General features: G+C 37.0%; 1 protein-coding gene across 2 annotated transcripts in view; it reads left to right on the top strand.

The window, feature by feature from the left end:
• The window catches only part of LOC145293982 (uncharacterized), a 235513-nt gene that overhangs the window by 35620 nt on the left and 177642 nt on the right, over positions 1-22251 (top strand). The window contains exon 2 of one of the 2 annotated variants that reach the window (XR_013869801.1): positions 17091-20109. The exons of the other annotated variant lie outside the window; for it this stretch is intronic. The gene's annotated coding sequence lies outside the window, so the exon portion shown is untranslated. Of the gene's footprint in view, positions 1-17090; positions 20110-22251 lie in introns of those variants that run through there. 2 annotated transcript variants of the gene reach the window in all.

Raw genomic sequence — 22251 nt, 5'->3', positions numbered from 1 at the left:
CCAATACAATGAACTTGAAAATACTTAACTAGTATCTTCATTCTAATTCGTCTAATTGTCATTAGATTACCAGTACAACCACTTTCGAAACTGTATGTCGAGTAATGTCTGAGAATCTTCTTACATCCTTGATTCGAAGACAGTTTTGAATTAGAAGCATCAGACCGACAGTTCCATTATTCTTCTTGCTCTAAATTATCTTTCCAAGATAACTATAGTTCAAAGACCAGCTTTAAGAAATATCCAAAGCCTTTCTCTTGTTCCCCTTCTAAGTCAATTCCAACTACCTAACTAACCGTATTATTGGATATTTTTCACGCTCTCTCTCACTCTTTTCCGATGGCCATTTCTTCTTCTTCTTCTTCTTCTTGAGTTAACATTTTATTCCTATTCTATATTCTTTTTATTTATTTCTACTTCTCTGCCATTCCCCTTTTTTCCTCTTCGTTTTCCCCCTTTCTCTCCTTCCCTTTCGACTTTATGAATTTTTATTTATTTATTCTTATTTCTATCTAATTCGGCCTCTCCCTTTCTCTTTACACGCGTGCACACACACACACACACACACACACACACACACACACATATATATATAAAGTCGACTTTGTTATATGTGGCTCGTGGAATTAATTGCATTCATCTGCAAAATATCTAGCTAATTTGCATATTCTTTTAAACATTCATTTTAATTAATTCCCTATTTGCTTTTTTTTTTTCGTTTTTTTTTTTTGATGGCATGATCATTTTTAGTAAACCATTACCCGTAATTATATTCATGCAGATATTCTACATGATTTATACTTGCATAATATTTGCATAAAAACCTCTTCCTATATATGTTTATGTATACGTATATATATATATATATATATATATATATATATATATATATATTTGTTTAAAAAAATTCCTTACTAAATTCCTCTGCCAGTTTTTTCTCTACAGACATGAAACTTAATATATAGGGTATTCGAACCCATGCAAACTTTATATTTGGGTTTTAGCCGAGGAAAATCGGTGCAGAGGTGTGAAAATTTAAAAAAAAAAAATGGAATTTGCTAGGTGAAGGTCGAACGACGGTATTATGAATATACATCCGTAACGTAATATCTATTGGTCTATGTTCTAATTTTTAGCCTTGTGGCAAACATGTCTTCATAGCTCAGGCATAACCGTCAAAGGTAAAAGTAAATCGTAAGCTAAACGTTTTGGTTTCGACTCCTCCGACAATTTTGGGTATAAACACTTGAAATTTTAGATATAGGTTCCTTGGACATGGGTCTAACTTAATAACTAGATTGAGCCCAAAACAATAAATGTTAAGGGGTCATAATAGGGGTCAAAGTTTAAAAAAAATTGACCTCTGCGGTCTCTACCAAATTACTCAGACAATTTCTGGTCTAAACATTTGAAGTTTGACATAAAGCGTATTCAGAGATAGGGCAAACTGTTTAAACGGTTTAGGTCGAAAATTTTTAGTTACCAATGTATAAATATATACATGTATTATGTATGTATGTATGTATGCTTGCATGTCTACCTAAAACTTTCGACAGGGGCGACGGATCTTATCAAGATCAGTATCGTTTTGAAGGTCCTTCAGACGACAAATATCGAAAAATTGGCTAAAAACATTAATATCTTCACCTTCAGCTGGGCACTTTTCTACAGGAGGTGTCGCCTTTTTCGCCGATATTTTTGAAAGTCATCCTCTCCTTTCGATTGTCTAGCTTTAATTTAAAATTACGTCACTCCTCCGCCAATTTTGGATCTAAACATTTGAAATTAAATGTAGGTTACTTGGACATAGATCAAACTTTTAATTTGATTGGAGTCTCCAAAAATAAATGTTAAGGGGTCAAAATTAGGGTCAAAGTTTAAAAAAAATTGACCTATGCGGTCTCTACCAAATTACTCAGCCAACTTCTGGTGTAAACATTTGAAATTTTACATAAAGGGTATTCAGAGATAGGGCAAGCTTTTTAATCGGTTTGGGTCGAAAATTTGAGCTACCAAGGGGTCTAGTTCAAAACATTTGACCATTGCAATGTCTAGCAAACTACTCAGCCAATTTTGCGTCTAAACATTTGAAATTTATCCATAACGGGTATTCAAACATGTGGCAAGCATTTTAATCAGTTTTGGGGCGAAAATTTAGCTACCAAAATTTCAAAATTGAAAGAGTTGACCTTTGCAGATTCTACCAAATTCCTCTGCCAACTTTCGGTCTAAAGACTTGAAATTTTAGATGTAGGTAACTTGGACATGGGTAAAACTTTCTATTTTGATTTGAGACCAAAATAAAAAATATTAACGGATCAACATTTGGGTCAAAGTTAAAAAAAAATCTCCCTCTGCAGTCTCTACAAAGGTATTCAGACAAATTTTGGTCTAAACATTTGAAATCTTACATAAAGTGTATTCACACGTAGGGCAAGTTATGGACAGTATATAGGGCCCGAGCAAAGCCGGGATGAACTGCTAGTATATATATATATATATATATATATATATATATATATATATATATATATATAATTGACTACTTTTAATTCGAACGCTCGCGACTTCCGGTTTCGCGATGGACGCATCAGCTAAGAGGTTACGAGGGGTGTGCAATAAATAATGCCCTTGATCCACTTCCAGTTGTCTGATCTAGCTGAAATTTTGCATGAGCAATGATTGATATCTCTACAGGTTATGTGGCAAATTACAGCTCTGAACTAATTGTGGTGTCTGTTTTACAGGTGTTTGAACGGAGTCAGGTGTGAAATGGAGCCTGTTGAATGTCGAGCAGTGATCCGATTTTTGTATTTGAAAGGACGCACATCACAGAAGACTTTTGATGAAATGAAAGAAACTTATGGTGATAATGCCCCATCATATGGCATTGTAAAACGCTGGCATCGTGAATTCAAACATGGCCGGAAGTCTGTGGAAACAGCTCCCAGACCTGGTCGCCCCCCCACCCCTTCTGCCATTGATGAGGCATCTGTCCGTCAAGTTGAGGCTGCCATTTTGGAAGATCGGCACATTACTATTCGCCAAATAGCCCAAGATGTCAAGATTAGTACAGGGTCTGTGGAAACTATCATTCATGACCATTTGCATAAGGTGTATGCCAGATGGATTCCCAGATTGCTCACACCATTCCAGAAGCGAGAACGCGTCGAGTGCTCGAGGATGAATTTGGAGATGTGCCAAGAAGATGAGTCAAAGTTTTTCAAAAGACTGATTACACAGGATGAAACCTGGGTCCATCACTATGATCCAGAGATCAAAGCCCAGTCAATGCAGTGGAAACACTTGGACTCACCACCTCCAAAGAAGACAAGGATGCAGCCCTCCGCTGGCAAGGTAATGCTCACAGTCTTCTGGGACCAGGACGGAGTAGTGATGACAGATTTCCTGGCAAAGGGTACAACAATTACAGGAGCCTATTATGCTTCACTTTTCAGGAAATTAAGGGAAGCTATAAAAATGAAGAGGTGGGACACGATCAGCAAAGGTACCCGCCTCTTGTAGGACAACGCTCCAGTCCACAACTCGCATGTCGCCAGATCAGAAGCACGAGCGTGTGGTTATGAAATCCTTCCCCATCCTCCCTACTCTCCTGACCTTGCACCCTCTGACTTTCACCTCTTCCCATAGATTTATCGAGGAGTCGATATTTCATTTCTAAACTAGAAGGACCCGCTAACCAGCGTTGCCCAGTGGAAGCATGCACCGCTTCTCTCGTAGAAAAATATAAAGTACGATTGTTGTTGTTGTTGTTGTTGCCCAATATCCAACCTCCTCATGTTAAAAAAGGTTTTTGGAACAGACACCCTCAACCCTCTAGTGTTAAAAATGGCTTTTGGAATGATCACCAGCAACATTCCTATGTTAAAAACGGCTTTCAGAATAGATAACCCATTTTAGTAATGTGCGTGACTGTCAAAATATTTGCCACAAATTTAACCTTGATAATCGCTGTCAAGATCCCCACGCACAAATACTATGAACCAACAAAGAAGTTAGGAGATGGCAGTGTAGGTCGGATATAATTTAATTTGATCCTCGGCCATGCGTACTAATCTGGTGGCCAGTGATATAAAGTGCATAATACAGGCTTTATATATGGAAAAGTACTTGTAACCGACAAATATAAATCAGATTTTCTCAATCAGCATAACGGAAAACCTATAAAAAGTCGCCATTTTAAAAGAAAGTGTGTAGGTTGATCTAAGGTACAAATCCCTTCCAAATGCTCTATAATCAATCAGTAATGTTGTTGTTGTAGTTGTTGTTTTTGCTGTTGTTGTTGCTGCTGTTGTTGTTGTTGCTGCTGCTGCTGCTACCGCCCAACCCCAAGCTCCTCATGGTAAGAACGAATTTCTGACGAAACTTAGTTGACCCTTAAAGAATGAATGAGTTTTCCTTAATTTTAGATATTATTCAGCCGGGGTTACGCCGATCAAAAATGTACAAACTTTGTGGGTGTTTTTTTTTTCAAGTTTTTTTAATTTACTTTTAGCCTCTTGAGGAGCGCTGATAGAGTGACTTTTTGGAATCATCAAAGTATCATACGAAATAAAATATTCCAAATCTATTTAGAAACGATCCTATGCCAAACATTTGTTGTTACAATTATTGGGACCGAAATAATATGATAAGCTTATTTATCCCATCTATTTTGTATAATAATTAGCATACACGTATAATTCCTGTTTGTAGAATACTTTCATGACCACTGATTATATCAGCCTACTTACACGGCTTCGTAAGTATCGAAATTCACTTCCATCTAAAGGTTAATTCCTGTCAAGAAGAAAAACACTAGCCCGCAAATATATATATATATATATATATATATATATATATATATATATATATATATATATATATATATATATATAATTCTTGTTTGCTCAATCTATTTTTACTTCTTTCTTTTTCCCCTTTCCTTACTAACTCTTTCACAAGTTCCCATCCCGAATTCATCGTAACGAAATGATGGAATCCATCGAAGAGAAATGACGCCCGGACTGATTGCTATTATCAATTAACAGAATTAGAAACGGATTTAGATTTCCTCAACCTCTCCATCATTACCAGCCTGTGCCCCCCTTTCCCCCGTCTTCTTAGTCATCTACCCCTCACCATTACACATGTTTCCTCACCGGCTATCCTCTCTAATTCCATCACACGCTAATGCTATTTCTGTCTATAAAATACGCATGCACACAAAAACGGAAGCAAACTACAAACAGACAATCGAAACGGGCCAATTAAAAGACACTATTAGATTGCAGCTCAATGGTGAGTGCACGGGACAACAAGTAATATATATATATATATATATATATATATATATATATATATATATATATATATATATATATAGAGAGAGAGAGAGAGAGAGAGAGTTTGAACTCATTCTGCAAAAATAAAGAGCTTAGCTGTGGCTATAACAGAAAGTATGTATTTATTTGCTTCCCCACTGAGCAAATTAGGCACAAGGCCGTTTTTTAATGTGGAGATTGAGGAAGGGGGAGGGAAAGGGGGGACCAGATCCTGAGAGGTGGGAAATGGGAGCTGGATAGTAACTGTTGGTATGAAGGGTTGCCTCCTACATTGACCAAGGTCTGATATGTGGGGTTACCCCCACATATGGTCTTTGCTTGCAGTATCGGAACAGATGGTATTTATTTGCTCCCCCACTGAGCAAATTAGGCACAAGGCCGTTTTTAATGTGAGGTAAAAACCAGCTCCCCTAAAAGTAGGCAAAAAGGGGGCACTCTGGTTACCAAAAATAATAATTGTCCCAGTATAGAGAGTTTCCCCTCCACTGACCGGCACAAACCATCTTAAGTGCAGCATCTGCCGTAACAGATGATATTTATTTGCTCCCCCACAGAGCAAATTAGGCACAAGGCCGTTTTTAATGTGAGGTAAAAACCAGCTCCCCTAAAAGTAGGCAAAAAGGGGGCACTCTGGTTACCAAAAATAATAATTGTCCCAGTATAGAGGGTTTCCCCTCCATTGACTGGTACAAATCATCTTAAGTGCAGTATCTGCCGGAACAGATGGTATTTATTTGCTCCCCCACCGAGCAAATTAGGCACAAGGCCAATTTTTAATGTGAGGAGTGAAGGGAGGGGGAAGGGAAAAAGGGGACCAGCTCCCGGGAGGTGGGAAATGGGAGCTGGTTAAAGGTCAGGCATGTGGGGTTGCCCCCACATCTGGTCTTTGCTAGTCATAGCTAGTCATAGCTTGCAGTATCTGCCGGAACAGATGGTATTTATTTGCTCCCCCACTGAGCAAATTAGGCACAAGGCCGTTTTTAATGTGAGGTAAAAACCAGCTCCCCTAAAAGTAGGCAAAAAGGGGGCACTCTGGTTACCAAAAATAATAATTGTCCCAGTATAGAGGGTTTCCCCTCCATTGACTGGTACAAATTATCTTAAGTGCAGCATCTGCCGGAACAGATGGTATTTATTTGCTCCCCCACCGAGCAAATTAGGCACAAGGCCAATTTTTAATGTGAGGAGTGAAGGGAGGGGGAAGGGAAAAAGGGGACCAGCTCCCGAGAGGTGGGAAATGGGAGCTGGTTAAAGGTCAGACATGTGGGGTTGCCCCCACATCTGGTCTTTGCTAGTCATAGCTAGTCATAGCTTGCAGTATCTGCCGGAACAGATGGTATTTATTTGCTCCCCCACCGAGCAAATTAGGCACAAGGCCGATTTTTAATGTGAGGAGTGAAGGGAGGGGGAAGGGGAAAAGGGGACCAGCTCCCGAGAGGTGGGAAATGGGAGCTGGTTAAAGGTCAGACATGTGGGGTTGCCCCCACATCTGGTCTTTGCTAGTCATAGCTAGTCATAGCTTGCAGTATCTGCCGGAACAGATGGTATTTATTTGCTCCCCCACTGAGCAAATTAGGCACAAGGCCGTTTTTAATGTGAGGTAAAAACCAGCTCCCCTAAAAGGGGTCACTCTGGTTACCAAAAATAATAATTGTCCCAGTATAGAGGGTTTCCCCTCCATTAACTGGTACTAATTATCTTAAGTGCAGTATCTGCCGGAACAGATGGTGTTTATTTGCTCCCCCACTGAGCAAATTAGGCACAAGGCCGTTTTTAATGTGAGGTAAAAACCAGCTCCCCTAAAAGGGGTCACTCTGGTTACCAAAAATAATAATTGTCCCAGTATAGAGGGTTTCCCCTCCATTGACTGGTACAAATTATCTTAAGTGTAGTATCTGCCGGAACAGATACTACACTTTGATCTTGGCCCGAAGGCCACGAACTCCGTCTTCTTGCGAAGACGGAAGGCCTGGCTATAACAGAAAGTAAACGGATTCTTATCTGTCTGACATTTTTCACTTTTTCAATATGTACTCCATGCATGGGCAAGTCAAGGTTCGCGAGCTAAATCCGGACTGCGAAAGCTTTTTTTAACCTTTGATGATGACGATGTTTTATTGGAAAATAGAAAAGTGTGGCTTGGGGCTAAAATCGAGCCCCTGAAAGTCAAATTACAACGCATTTATAAAATTCCATTTAGACCTTCCATTACCTTTTAATATGATGTTCAGAAGATGTTAAGAGTTATTAAAGAGACGGAACTTGGATTATATTAATAACTAGCAGATGTATCCGGCATCGCCCGATATTAAACATAACGTTAAATTCCTTAAAAAAAAAATGAAGTAAAAAAAAAAACAAAAAAAAAACGGAAAGAAACTAGATATGTGCATGTGAATGTTATGTTTTATTTTTCTAAACAGTTCACTTTTTTAGGTAAAAAAAAAAATACTCGAGCTGAGATCGAAACCAAAACCTAGAGACATAACCATAAGTACGATAACCATTAGGCCAGCTCGCCATGATCTTTAAAAAGTGTTTTCAAAATTATATATTCTTAATATAAGGAAGCTGTCATGTGAACGATTCGTGCATGAAACAGTTGACAAACAGATAAGAATTCGATGACCCTCCCAAGTACCATTTTTTGTCATTTTGACCCCCTAGCAGCCATTTTTTCCGGATGAAAACCGATAAAAAAGTTTTCCAAATGTGTGAATACCCTTTATATCAAATTTCAAGTGTGTAGATCAAAAATTTGTTGAGTATATAGGTTGAGGGTGTCCTCACACATACACACATTCTCATTTTTATAAATACGTAGATATTACATTTTAAAAGTAATTAAAGCTCTGTCCGTATTCCGCGGTATAAAACTTGAGCATCTGTTCCATTTGCAACTTCTGTGATTTGATTGGCTTCATGATTTCTTCTTCTTTGCCACCTCTTTCTATTTTTCACAGATGTGATGTTGCTGGTCTCAGTTTTTTCTATAAATACTATTGTGGCATGTGTTCTTCAGAATTGTCTGATTTATTCCCTGTTTCCTTTGTTCCAGTTCGTTTGACTCGTTAGTCTAGTGATCGCCATGAAATCGCTTTATTGATGCCTCATTGTAATACAACTGTATGACAGCCAATGTATGCAAATGACCGAGCCGTGTGCGAAAGGATATCACAGCAAGGAAGAAGGAAAGAATAAGATTATATAAAAAAAGAAAATCGTGATCCGAGAAGAACGGAAATGGACGTGTTTCACACGTGATCCCCGAGCGACAGGAACAGACTTAACCTAAACAGAGCCAGACAAAGTACCAGAGCACCACGTGGTCGACGCGGCCGACTCTTGTTAAGCACATTGAAGTACGAGAAGACATTTGAATAAGAGACAAGGCGTTATTCTGGAAGCACCTGTAAATAAATGTTCGTTGTTTCAGCTGAAAGAAAAGAGAGTCGAATTTTTTCTTTGTTTTTGTTTCCTTGCGACTGTCTGCATACAACGTGCGGGTCCCCCGTGTTGACATGTAGCAACTACGTTACATAGTTCTTTTCAAAACCAAGGCTTATAGGCATCACGTGTCTTTCCGATAATTTTATTTCATTCTTGCATACACTGACTTCTTACAGTGTCTGGGTCGATTTCCATCAAAAACACATGAACAAAGATTACCCATATATCTTATAGACATATGGAACCTTCCACTGACGACCTATACATTTCGCTATGACGATTTCAAATCATATCGTTGCCGTTGCGTTCAATTATGCACATAGTCAAGGTATGAAACTGAAACCTAACTATGGGTATCGGGTTCCTAACTCAATGGAAAAAAAGCATATTCTTTCTCCCTCTGAGTGCCAGGTGAAATTTACATGGACAAATGTTCTTTGCAACGGCTTCCAATCTGTAGTGCATCCCCACTGATTACAACTTGGTCATCTCTAAATTGAACATAAACTAATTCTTGCCAAAAAACACTCCTAAATAATCAAATGTTGTTCATACTATTGATCCATGTTAGTACTTTCATACCGGTTCTTATCTTTCGATCGGCAATCATTTCTATCTCATTTATTCTTTGCCTCGAATAGTTCTTGGCCTTCTTAAATCGTGACCCCATAGAAGAAATAAAATGTATGCAATGAATGCGTTAAATAATTAAAAGATTTTCTATGGGCAAAGTATAGTATCTGTTCTCGTACTACACTGCATCTATTGTAGACTCTTATCGTATAAATATTATACACACATGAATTTTCTATTGTAACCAAGGCGGTCGTAATTGTTCGCGCTTTTAAACTCGGCTTTTGATAAAAAAAAAAAAAAAACCTTCGTGGATGCTGTTTTTTTTTTTTTTCATTTTTAATTTTACTTAAATAGAACAAAGATAGATAGATAGATAGATAGATAGATAGATAGATAGATAGATAGATATACTCCATAGGTCAAAACGTTTTTAAAATAACAATCAAGACGAGAATAGTAGTTTAAATAATCCAAATAATGCAATTTATCGACTCATATCTAAAAGAATCCGTAACATATAAAAGAATTCCCATATCCGTGTATATACTTTGTGATAAGCACAGTCAACAGCAAATACCGACCCTAACGATGTTTCCATAGTCTTATTCTTTTCTGTCTTCTCTTCTGGCAACATCATTGTTTCTCACATTAGCGACTGTTGAAAGGGAAGAGCGCATGGATTCACAAGTATAAAAACAATAAAACAAAAAACACACACAAAAACCCAGTAACTCCACTGATTCTGCAAATATCAGTTGCACTGTATGCGCATGAAACCATCGAACATCGATATGCTAAAGTCCACATCTACATATATATATGTATATATATATATATATATATATATATATATATATATATATATATATATATATATATATATTATATATATATATACATATATAGTAAGTTATAAAATATATATGGCGATTAAGCTACACTGAATATTCCGTGTTTCATCCACTCTAGGACTCTTCAGGCTTATGCGCGAATTTTGTGGTTGTTTGTCGTTTTTATATACGCATATTCTATTGAGATTTTAGTTAGCCAATAAACTTTCTAGTATTCACCGCGTCCTTCCTATCAGCCAATGAGCATGCACTTATCAGACAAAGACCTATTTGACCTCTGGTTAACCTGTTCCTTTGTGTGTGCTCTATTTAGCCTGGATATCTAGCTTCTTGATCTGTTTTAAATCTAGGTTAGTGGCGATGGGCGCCAGGGATTCTGCAGATGCATCAGATCTTGTGGGATTATTCATTCTATATACCCTCACAAGCATATTTGATACTACGGATATCGGCCTATATAGAGATGACGGACTAGCTATAATAAAAAAAACTCCAACAAAATCAAGGGAGATAACTTTAAGAAAATAATACGCAAGTAAATGAAAAAAAAAAGCAGACGTATCAGCTAACATAAAAATAACAAACTTCCTGGACGTCACGTTAAATTTAGATAAAAACACATATGAACCCTACTTAAAAGATAACGCTACTCCAATATACGTAACTAGTTCTACCTACGCATTGAGCACTTTTGAAGTAAATACTTAAAGTTTACGTATAAATTTATACTTTCGTATATTAATTTTATGTGAGTAAATTAAGTATATATATATATATATACACACACACACATATATATATATATATATATATATATATATATATATATATATATATATATATATTAGCATGGGTTGACATGAAGTTCCGTTTGAAGCACACCTGTATACTAATCATTTTCATCATGGGCAACGTGGATACCCCCACAACAAAAATAAAAGAACGGATGAAAACATGCAAATTTAATTGGCCCCCAAAAAAGAAGAGGTATGTGGCACCCTTTCCACCAGATATTTCGGCAGAAGGGCTACAAAGAGAAGAAACTATTCTCCGGATATTGAGCACTGGAAAAAAAAAACCCAACAACAACAACAACAACAAAAATAATTAAAAATAAATCATTACAACTTTTGTTTCATTAAAAATAGCTGCAAATGCCACTGCGATCGAAAAAAGAAAAAATCTACCAAAAATTAATTAAAGAAACAATTAAATGAAATTTTTTGTCATTTTATATTTCTAATGTAATCCCCCCCCCCATTGAATTTGTCATATTTTAGGGTTCGTTTTGTTTATAAAATTGCTAGGTGAAAGTACAGAATGGTCTCATATAAAATAATTAAATTTATCGTTATTTTATGTTTCAAATGTAATTCCAGCCCCCACGCCACCCCCCAAAAAAAAATTGTATTTGCCATGTTTTGTCACCTCCCCCTCGATCGCCAAACTTGAAAAAATGCTACAGATGACATATCTCGTTGAACGCTTTGTGGCCAAAAAGTGGGTGCTCATTTTCGTTAAATTTATATAAAAAAGTGATCCCCACACTAAAATGCTAATTTTCTTGTTTTTCAAAATTTCTTCGTCCATATTATTTATAAAGGCTGTTTAAACGTATTAGGCCCCCCCCCCCAAAGTAGGTCTTCATTTTTTTTTAGGGGTTAAACGACGCTGGGTCACGTCGTAAATAGTGGCCATTTTTAATTCAAGATATTAAATAAAGTTTAAAGAAAATTTATTTCGCAGGCAATTAAACACGCTTGCTATGGTATAATTATTATAATAAATCCTGGGCAACACCGATTAAATTTTATAAACAAACAAAAAGGAGCAGATAATATATGGGATGATGAATTTTGCTCACATGGAAAATTGGCCCTGTGTCTGACTAACTCTGCCCCCGTGAGGATGCAAGTAAATGAGGATATTAGTTTTAATTATTTTTCTCTAACCCTCATGGTGTATTCTGGAGAAGTTTTTCAAAAACAACTTCTGAATTATATCGGCGTACTTATAGTTTACACGACCAAATAAAACTACTAAATACACTGTATGAAACGGATAACACAACAATCTATATAATTATAAAACTCTAATGGCATTGTAACGGGTGTTGTAACTCAACATCCGGTTTACGACTTCCGGTTGCATATGAGTACATAAACATAAACCCATAACAGTGAAAACAAATAAACACAAATCGCTGGACCGGTTTCGTTCGAACAAACGGACGTCCTTAGAAAAGCGAATATCTTAAACTTATTGAATAAAAAACTTCAATATATGGAAAGCAAACGCAAAACGTGATTACAAATAATACGTTTAATCATCGACCTGTTTCATATATATGATATATATTATACTAAATAATCAATGCGACAATAAAACGTACTGTTTTACTGTGTGTACGTTTTCAGCGTCCCAATGTTTTTTTTTCGCGTTTAAATTATCCAAATAAACAATTGTTGAACTCTCTGCTTTTTTTCTTACATCGTCCATTTCCGTATTACGTTAAAGTAATTATAACGCAATTTTCTTACAAATAAATCTACTTTAACCCTGTTGACAACCATAAGAGCATTTTAAAACGGCGATTTACGCGATAATAAAACTATTGTTTTACTGTATACGTTTTCAGCGTCCCAATTGTTTTTTTTTTTCGCGTTTTAATTAAAAGATTTGAATTTAGCTTTAAGTATTATGGTATCTGTTCAGTGCATATTTACCTATAAGTATGGCAAAACACTTATAATTCAATGGCTGTAAGTTTTTTTTTTTTCAAAAATAAACAATTATAAACAGAACGACTCATAGAAATCTATCTATATTCTTTTTTCATTTTAATATACTTTCATAGAAATGTTTCTGTTATGTCACAAACCCTATTTTCTTTACGTCAAAAGTGTCACGCTCATACATTAATTCCATAGCTAATATAACAGACTGACCTAACGGGTCACGGGTAGTCTAGTAACAAATAAAAAAGGTTACTTAAAAATTAAGAATAAGCGAAAAATTTTTTCCTCCGAATCAAAAATAAAAATAATAAATAATTAAACTATTAGTTATTCCCCTTGGGTTTTCTGGTTTGAAAATTAAACGGTGTCAGATTTCAGATAAAATAAGTCAAATCAAATATAAATTGAAATGAAAATAGACTAAATAATTAAATTTTAAATTATATTTTTAAATAAAAAGTTGAAACGAGACCATTATGTCGAATAAGTAATATCATCTCAAGCTAATTATTTAAATAGATTAAATTTAATGTGATATGCAAATGACCGTAACTCAATCAATATAGATATGGTTTGAAGAATGCTATATATAGAAATTACGCATAAAAAACAATGTCTCCTTTGACAGAAGTATCTTATCATGGGCATTAATATTTCTTGACCAGGAGAAGTGTACACACATATGGCCTTTATATTTATGGGGGGGGGGTACACACAGACAAACTCACATACGAACGCTACTACTTTATATATATATATATATGTGTTATTTGGTTTGTTTATGTTTTTGCAATACGTTTTGAATGCATTCAATTATTTACGAAAGTGTATTTTTATCTACATGCGAGTTGGGAATAATTTTCCCTTTAACCAAATTTTGTACCCCCACATGGGGATCGGCATACATATTGTTTTTTTTTTTGTTTTTTTTATATATAATTATCTACTGACATGTGTTTCGTCGTCTACGACTCATTAGAATGGCTGAATCCAGCGAGATTCGAAATCGGCAACCCACGGTAAGGAGCCTAAACTCTTACCGCTCGTCCATCCCGCACGACTGTTTGGATATATCGCGATTTACTTACATGTTATTTGTTTTTGTTTTTGCGATACGTTTTGAATGAATTCAATTATTTACGAAAGTGTATTTTTACCTAAATGCGAGTTGGGAATAGTTTTCCCTTTAACCAATTTGGTAGAGAGAGAGAGAGAGAGAGAGAGAGAGAGAGAGAGAGACAGACAGACAGACAGACAGACAGACAGAGAATAAATGTGGCTCATTGGAACGACTTCCCGCGTCTGTTCGGGTCGATTCTCAGAAAGACTCGCTCTCTCAGGTGTAAATCACGTGAGTTCTCCACTTCCGTTTTTAGGTTCCGCTCATTTTAAGCCCCCCCCCCTCAGATTGTGATCTCCTTCGCTATCTATCACATCTTTTTATGCATTACTTGGATTCATCGGACTACTGTTTTCATCTTGAGTATCATATTTACAACGTTTCGATCGATGTAATCTCCGACCTTCTTCATGTGTATCTTGTTGAACTCGGGAATGTTTCCGTCGAACTCGGGAATTTGGACAGGATTTCGAACGACCCCCGGCGCAGAGATTAGAGTACTTAGAAAAATTCAATCGTAAAAGTGATAGGCTGAGGTTCAATCCTCAGTGTTGGCGACCGAAAAATATAATTGTGAATTACTTAGGACATCTATCCAGTCATGGCTGACGGAACAAGAGCATACTACCCCTGTGAAATAAATAAGTGGATCCGTTCGAAATTCCATCCGAGTTTCCGAGTTCGACAGAAACATTCCCGTGTGCGACAATATACACCTGGAGAAGGTCGGGGGTTACATCGACCGAAACGTTGTGAAAATCACACTCAAGATGAGAACAGTAGTCCGATGAATAATAATACATATAACCAATCCTCATCTCAAAAATTCAGAAACGTATGTCTCCAGTTAGTGAAGGAAAAATCCTTCTAGACAGAGACAATTTTTATTTTCGTTCCAATCAAAAATCGGTGTGTGTCTGCGCGCGCGCGTGTGTGTGGAGGGGGGGGTAAGCTAGATTTTCCCCACATTTAAAACCAACCTTAGTAAAAAAAAAAAAAAAAAAGGAACCGAAAGATTCGATTTGCCGTAAAATAGATAACGACGTTCAGTGTCGTCTCATATGTCTCTACTCACGTGAGTGTGATGAGAGAGGGAGAGGAGGAAGAGGAGGAGGAGAAGAAGAAGGAGGGAAGATGGTTATATACCTATCATCAAATATCTTGGTATCGTTTTGCATAAAGAGTGTAGAATGGATAATGTGAGTTCTAATTACAGGAACATAACATGCTTTAAAAAAAATTGTATCGAGCTGTACGCCGAGGCAGAAAGGAGGATTCTCGTTGAAAATGTAAAGAAAACAAACCAAACGATTTTACTGAACCGATTACGAAATTAAAATACCACATTTCGAGCGGAAAGGTAACTTGAAACGAAGATAGACTCATATACGCACCGACCGACGCGTACGCGCGTGCACACGTAAGCTTACACACATGGATAAAGGAAACAGACAGATGTACACACATTAATGCGTGTACATCTATATACGGACATGTAGAAAGAATGTGTATGCAATTTCGAGCTGAATCATATAAAAGCAATCTCTTCTCATATAGACTCGAGACATACGCAACGGATAAAAGCATTGAATACACAAGTTCTAAGTGGAAGTTTACGGTTCAATCCTTATTGCCCTTACAGTATCGAAGCGACACCCATTCTCGGTAGGGTGAACCGGCTTCCTCCAAAGGAGAAAGTTTCATGGGAATATCAAATACACAGCCGGCCCATATCAAATTCACAATCGTTTGTATATCCCCGTCAGCGGAGATGATGACATTAGTTTTGTTTTTGTTTTTTTGCAGTTCTTGCATGGAGATTCCGATGTCCACCTACGTACCGTGCCTGATATTTCCAAAATGTCACTCCTCGTATTTATCATACTTAACGTTGCTTAACTCTGATGATTCCACGAGAACCGGTGTGTCAACGTTATTATGTCGTATATTATTACTAATTAACGTGATTAACTTCTGGCCACCCAACATTACTTAATTACTTAAAGTGGGGACATATACACCCTCATAACCGCTAAGATGGACTTTTCCATTAGGCATATAATCAGCAAGTCTAGACCGCTCAATGAGAGCTATCCGGATGTCGTACCGAGACGACTCCCCACGGACTTACTAACCTTTTCTGTACCATTAACCCTTGCTTGATATAAATGTTCTTCTTATTCTCACCAAGTCGTCGTGTTCCTACTTTCACCTTTTCCGACTCCACTACACTTAACTTCAGTGATCTAATGAGAACCGTTGTCTCAATGTGATTATGCCACGGCAATAATTAAGACTTAAATAATAATTAACACGTTAACCCAATTATGGCTGACAGAACGAGAGCAGTCCTCGTTGATTAAATAAAGGTTTCAGTCTGAAATTCCGTATAGATTCCCGGGTTCAACATAAAAGTTTCTTAAGTTTTAAAATATGCATATGAAAAAGTCCGAAGATTACATCGGCCGAAACGTTCTTACAATAACAACTAAGATGAGAAAAGTAGTTCCAATAATCCAAATAATCCAAATTATTTATCCACATATGAAAAGAATCTCCATGTGTGCACGCATGCGCGTGCATGCTCTATGATAACCACGTGCTACCCCACTCGACAGGAAACGCCAAACCCATCGTTATTTCCTTGGGCTTTTCTTCTTCATCTTCTCTGTTGACGTCTCTCTAAATAGTGACTGGTGAGGCGGGCGCACGGTTTAACAAGTATTAAAATAAAATAAAACAAAACACAAAAGCAAAAACTCTAACACATTCTGTAAATATCAGCTGCAATGTATGTGTGTGTGTGTGTGTGTATGTGTGTATGTGTGTATGCATGTGTGTATGACACGATCGATCCTCTGAATGATAAAGTCCACATTTACGAGGTTCCTTCAATAAGTTTCCAGACATTTTTTTTTTACAGGCATTTAAATTGTCGCAGACTCTTGAAAATTCAGTATGTTATTGCTATACATTTTTGGAAATGACTGACCAATTTTTTTGATTTCAGATTCAAAGAAAGTGTTGCAGCAGGAATTGGAATACACCCTACTAAAACCTGATTATCACAGCTGGTGAATTTTAAAAATGTAATCTGGGCGTGAAGACACTTTAGAAGAACGATATGCAATAAAATTATCGGGGAAAAACTTGGAAAAAAATGCTACAGAAACGCATGGAATGCTTCAGAATACTTTTGGACCATCTTGCATGAACGAAGCATCAGTGTTTGAATGAGATAAGAGATTCAAGAAAGGCAGAGAGTCTGTGAGGAATAATGTGAGGTGTGGGAGGTGTACAGAAGTTAGAGCATAAGTTTATTAGCAAAATAAAGAATTTCATGGATAATAGTCGCCGTGTGTCTGTAGAGACAATAAGTGCAAAGTTTTATGTCAGTGTGGGAACTGTACACACAATTATTTGCGATGAACCGAAGACGCGAAAGATTTATGTGAAGTTTGTCCCAAGCGTGCTCAGAGAAGATCAGAAAGAAAGACGTTTTTATGGCAACAGGGAAATGGCCGAGCTGATCAATTCAGATCCTGCAGTCATGTGACTTTTAGTTATACCCTAAGCTCAAGAAAAACCTTAGAGGCAGTCGTTATGAGACAATTGAGGAGAGGAAAGAGGCTGTGACGAGGGTCATTGTACACGCTAACACAAGAGGACTTACATGAAGCCTTCCAGAAGTTGTTGGAACTGCACAGCAAGTGCATTGCAGCTGGAGGACATTATTTCGAAGGGGATTCCATACGAAAAAATGTATTGAAACTTATTTAAGGTACCTCGTACGTCTTGTGTTTGACTGTGTCCAACTTGCACCTCCCTTAACTGTAACTGTTATCAACTGTCGCAAACTCAAGATTGTCCGTAAACCGTTTTCAACTATTGCAAAACACACAACTACACCTAAATATGGCCGTAAATTAACTCTAAATAGATATATATGGTCCTTTTGTTTCCGTTCGCTACCACACCTTGATTAACAATCCTATTTTAGTTCCCTTGTGCACGTGGGTGAACAACTTTCTCTTCATTGGTCTGCTGATAAACCATTTTTTTTTCTTTCTTTTTTTTTTGTAAATTATTTTACTTTTACAAGGTCAAAGCTCAGTGTCATATAAGATATGGACTATATTTGACTACAGTATCGACTAAGTTGTGAGACCCTACGATGAACCGAACTGAAGTTATCGCCAAAAGTAGAGGAATGTTTGAGAAAATAATTCTAAGAGATTGACTTCAAAAGATTAATTAAAAAATAATTTGGAAGACGAAAAACAAAAAGCATCGATGTAGTAACACCTATTTATTTACTGCCCGACGAGAGCAAAAATGTAACATAAAGTCGTTTTTAATGTGGAGGGTTATTCATCTCCCCAAAAAAGGGTACTTTGGGTTAGGAGTCAAAAATTTAAAATTGGCTCAGTCTAGAAGGGTTTCCCCTTCACTGATAAAGACAGAATTAACTTAGTTTAGCATCAGAACAGATTCTACACTCTGATCCCAGCTCGAATACCAGATTTTTACAACTTCAACCAATGAAGTAACTTGATTCCGCAACATGACCGGAAATTCAGTATATAGGGAAGGAAGTCGCTTTCCCGTCAGCCCTTAACGAGAATAGTCCTGACCATCCCGATTTACTGTTAAATCTCACTACAAATGCCGGAACTCTTGGGTGTGCCCCAGGGGCTCTTTTAGGGCTAATAAAAACATTCCATTTTTAGGACTATTTTACCATATTTGTCCAAATTTTTGTGTGTATTTAGCAGTTTTGCATGGTGCGGAACTCAAACTTAAATATGTGAAAGTCTTGAGGACTTTGGGGGCTAAATGGGGGGAGGGCAAATGATGGACAGTCATCTTTGCATGGTGCAGAACTCAAATTTCATATTTCCAATTAAAACCGCAACAAATTTAATTCCTAAGAACTATGTGACTATAATTCATTAGAAGATCTTTACCCCACCCCAATCCTTTCTCATCATTGTAGGGTTAACCCAGTAATTCGACTCTGAAAAATTGAGGCGGATTTAACATCAGGATCCGACGAGGTGACGCTGGCTCAGAGATTAACAGCACAGACTGACAATCTGATTGTACTTAGTTCAAATCCAGTCCGTTCCACAGAAACACTTTTATTTAGGGACATTGGCAACCTTCCTGTAGTCTTTTACGTAAGTACTCGATAACTCCTAGAAAGAATTTTTAATAGAAAGATATCAGGGAAACGAATGCCAGCATTAATCGCTATGAATGATATATAAAAAAAACAACCGACCAAACAAGAACAACAAGCAAACAACAACATCCGTCATCTTCTCGTATCTGACTCTTCATCTATGCCAAGCAAAGACGTGTCAAACTCGAACCGAAAATCCTATGTTGCTTCTATGCATGTACAACCGATATCGCTTTGTGTGTTCTGTGCAAAACCTTCCCTGACTTCGTATGCAACTCTTGGGTTTGGCTTCTCACGTCGCCGGGAGTAAAACTCTGCAATCCTACAGAGATAACGAATAGCTGCGTTCAACGAGGAGAACTTCATGTAGATCAGACAACCTTGCGGCACAATCTTTGTGAGTTCTGTGCAAATGTCCGACTTGTGTCACAGAAACAATAAGCAAAAGCATTTGTGTCTTCATACATTGGATGTCATTACCTTTTTGGTATTAATTAAACCAAGAATTTTGTATTACGTACAATAAAAAAGGGCCAACTAACTCCATAGACACATGCACGTACACAAAACACAACAATATTTTGCTAGGTATACATAACTAGAAGAATACCAGAACAAGGACAAGTATAAGTAATAAATATAGTTTTCACCTTTAATGTTTATTTTCTTTATTTCTTTGGAGGCTGGGGCGGAATCGGTGGTACTCATCTAAATGGTAAAATTTATAATAATGAGACATGTTGCGAGCCTGCTACTGCTTAATTATCATATTCATTACAAGTGCTCGTCTGAGCTTTAAACAACCATCAGCAGATTCCTACACTACCTGTGCCTAAATCTAAACGCAAATTTCATGAACAGGGCTTCTTCCATAGAACTGCCCACCTGTAAAACTCTGTTCCGCTGGTCCCTTTTTTTTTACATAGGAATCACCACTTATCAAGGCCCGCAGACCACTCGAGGATAAGGGTTATTGAGTGTATAAAAGTCAATGAGATAATATCGTAGTGATCGTTAGTAGTGGAAATTGGGTAAATGGGATTACTTTAAGGAATGGTTCATCAAGAATTTGTTTACGTTGGACTTGAAGACTACCATATTGCAGTATGCTGAAAAAACAGGCAAACGGAAGAGAGTTCCACAAGCGTGCAGTTCTAAGAAAGAAACTTTGTCCATGGAATCTATGTTTAGGCTTAGGCACAGACAAAGAGTGGGGGAAATTATTGACAATGGTTTCAGCTAGACGAGTGTTTCTAATTAAAGTTTGGCGAGGGATGGACCATATATTGGAGCTCAGACGAGCACGTGCCATGGAAATAACGCTAAAGGAGAGACAGGCTCGTAACGTCTCTTCTGTGGAAAAGAGGTTAGGAAAGAGAAAAGTGCATCCCCCCACTAGGTTAAGAAGCCTATTTTTGAACTCTGTCAAGCCAGGATAAGTCTTTCTAGCAGCCCCTGCCCAGATGTGGCAACAATACTCCATCCTTGGACATGCCTGACTTATCATCAGTGAGATATTTAATGGAGCAGTAGAAGGATCCTAACCATTTTTTCAGCGACCTTGGCAATGAATTTTATGTATGTGTTCCATTTCAGATCAGGAGTAAAGGTCAAGCCCAGAAGCTTGTCAAAACATGGAGCCTCCCTAAGACGAGAGCCATTCATTTCAATTGATGCCAGATGGGGATCAGATGTTGATAATGTAAAGATAGAAGCTTTGGTTTAAGATGCATTAAAAGTAACCAAATACGTTTTTTCCCTATTGTACCACGTACTCAAGATCAGAGGAGAAAGAATCAGAGAGAAATTGATCATTTACGGTGTTTATATGTGTTATATGGTAATGTCGTCCACATAAATGTCTACGAATGATCTTAGGATGTGATTTGGGAGATGATTGATGTAGAAAGTTGGGCCCAGGTTGGACCTTTGAGGGACTCCAGCATTAATACTGTGGGCTTCTGATTTCTGCCCATCAACCACTTCTCTTATAAACCTATCAGAGAGAAATGATTTAATAATTGAGAAGACATTTTCAGCTATACCATATCTGGAGATCTTTATGTCGTACCCTATCAAAAGCCTTTGATATGTCAAGAGTAATTACCCTAGAAAGGAAGCCTCAGTCGAGAGATTCGCTAATCCTATGAGATATAACTATAGGAATTCGTCAGGCTAATTAGCCTGACGAATTCCCACGAGAATTCCCACGAGAATATATATATATATATATATATATATATATATATATATATATATATATATATATATATATATATATATATATATGGTACTAATTTAAAAGTTTAAAAAACCAAAATAACTTGAGTGTCATCAGCTAGAATTAACAAATAAAAAGTGAAAAGTTAGCTATCGTTCGGCTATTTATGAGCACTTAATAAATAACCGTGCACGTGCCTTAAACTTTAGTGTCGACTTATTCTCCGCTTTCAGCAGGTCATACTCTCCTTTCATTTGAAGATTTTAGAAACTACCTTTATTAAATCCTTGAGACCTTCTCTTTGCAAACATAGAGAAAATTTTTTGTGACTTAATGTAGTTTCTATCTGATTATATCCTTGTTTTTCTTCTTTTTTTTTTCACTTATTCCCCGCCACATTTCCACCTCATATGTATTTTTTCTTAATCATTATTAACCTCGATTTTAGCTCTGTTGAGCGAGGATCCAAACCGGTATGCCGGCTTTTCACATTTTAATTTTTAATTTATCATTATTAATAAATTTGCTGTGTACATAGCTAACACACACATACACACACACACACACACACACACACACACGCATATATATATATATATATATATATATATATATATATATTAGCTGTACCCTGTCACGCGTTGCTGTGGCTCAATTTGGTGTAATGGCAAAATCATCATATTAAGAACGCCATATTAAAACTGGCTTTTGGAATGAATACCACAGTTCTCCCCACGTTAAGACTTTTTTTTGTAATAAATTGTT

This window comes from Euprymna scolopes, chromosome 15 (assembly GCF_053919585.1).
Source record: "Euprymna scolopes isolate OS-2025 chromosome 15, ASM5391958v1, whole genome shotgun sequence".
NCBI lineage: Eukaryota > Metazoa > Mollusca > Cephalopoda > Sepiida > Sepiolidae > Euprymna > Euprymna scolopes.
This window is presented reverse-complemented; position numbering and strand designations above follow the sequence as displayed.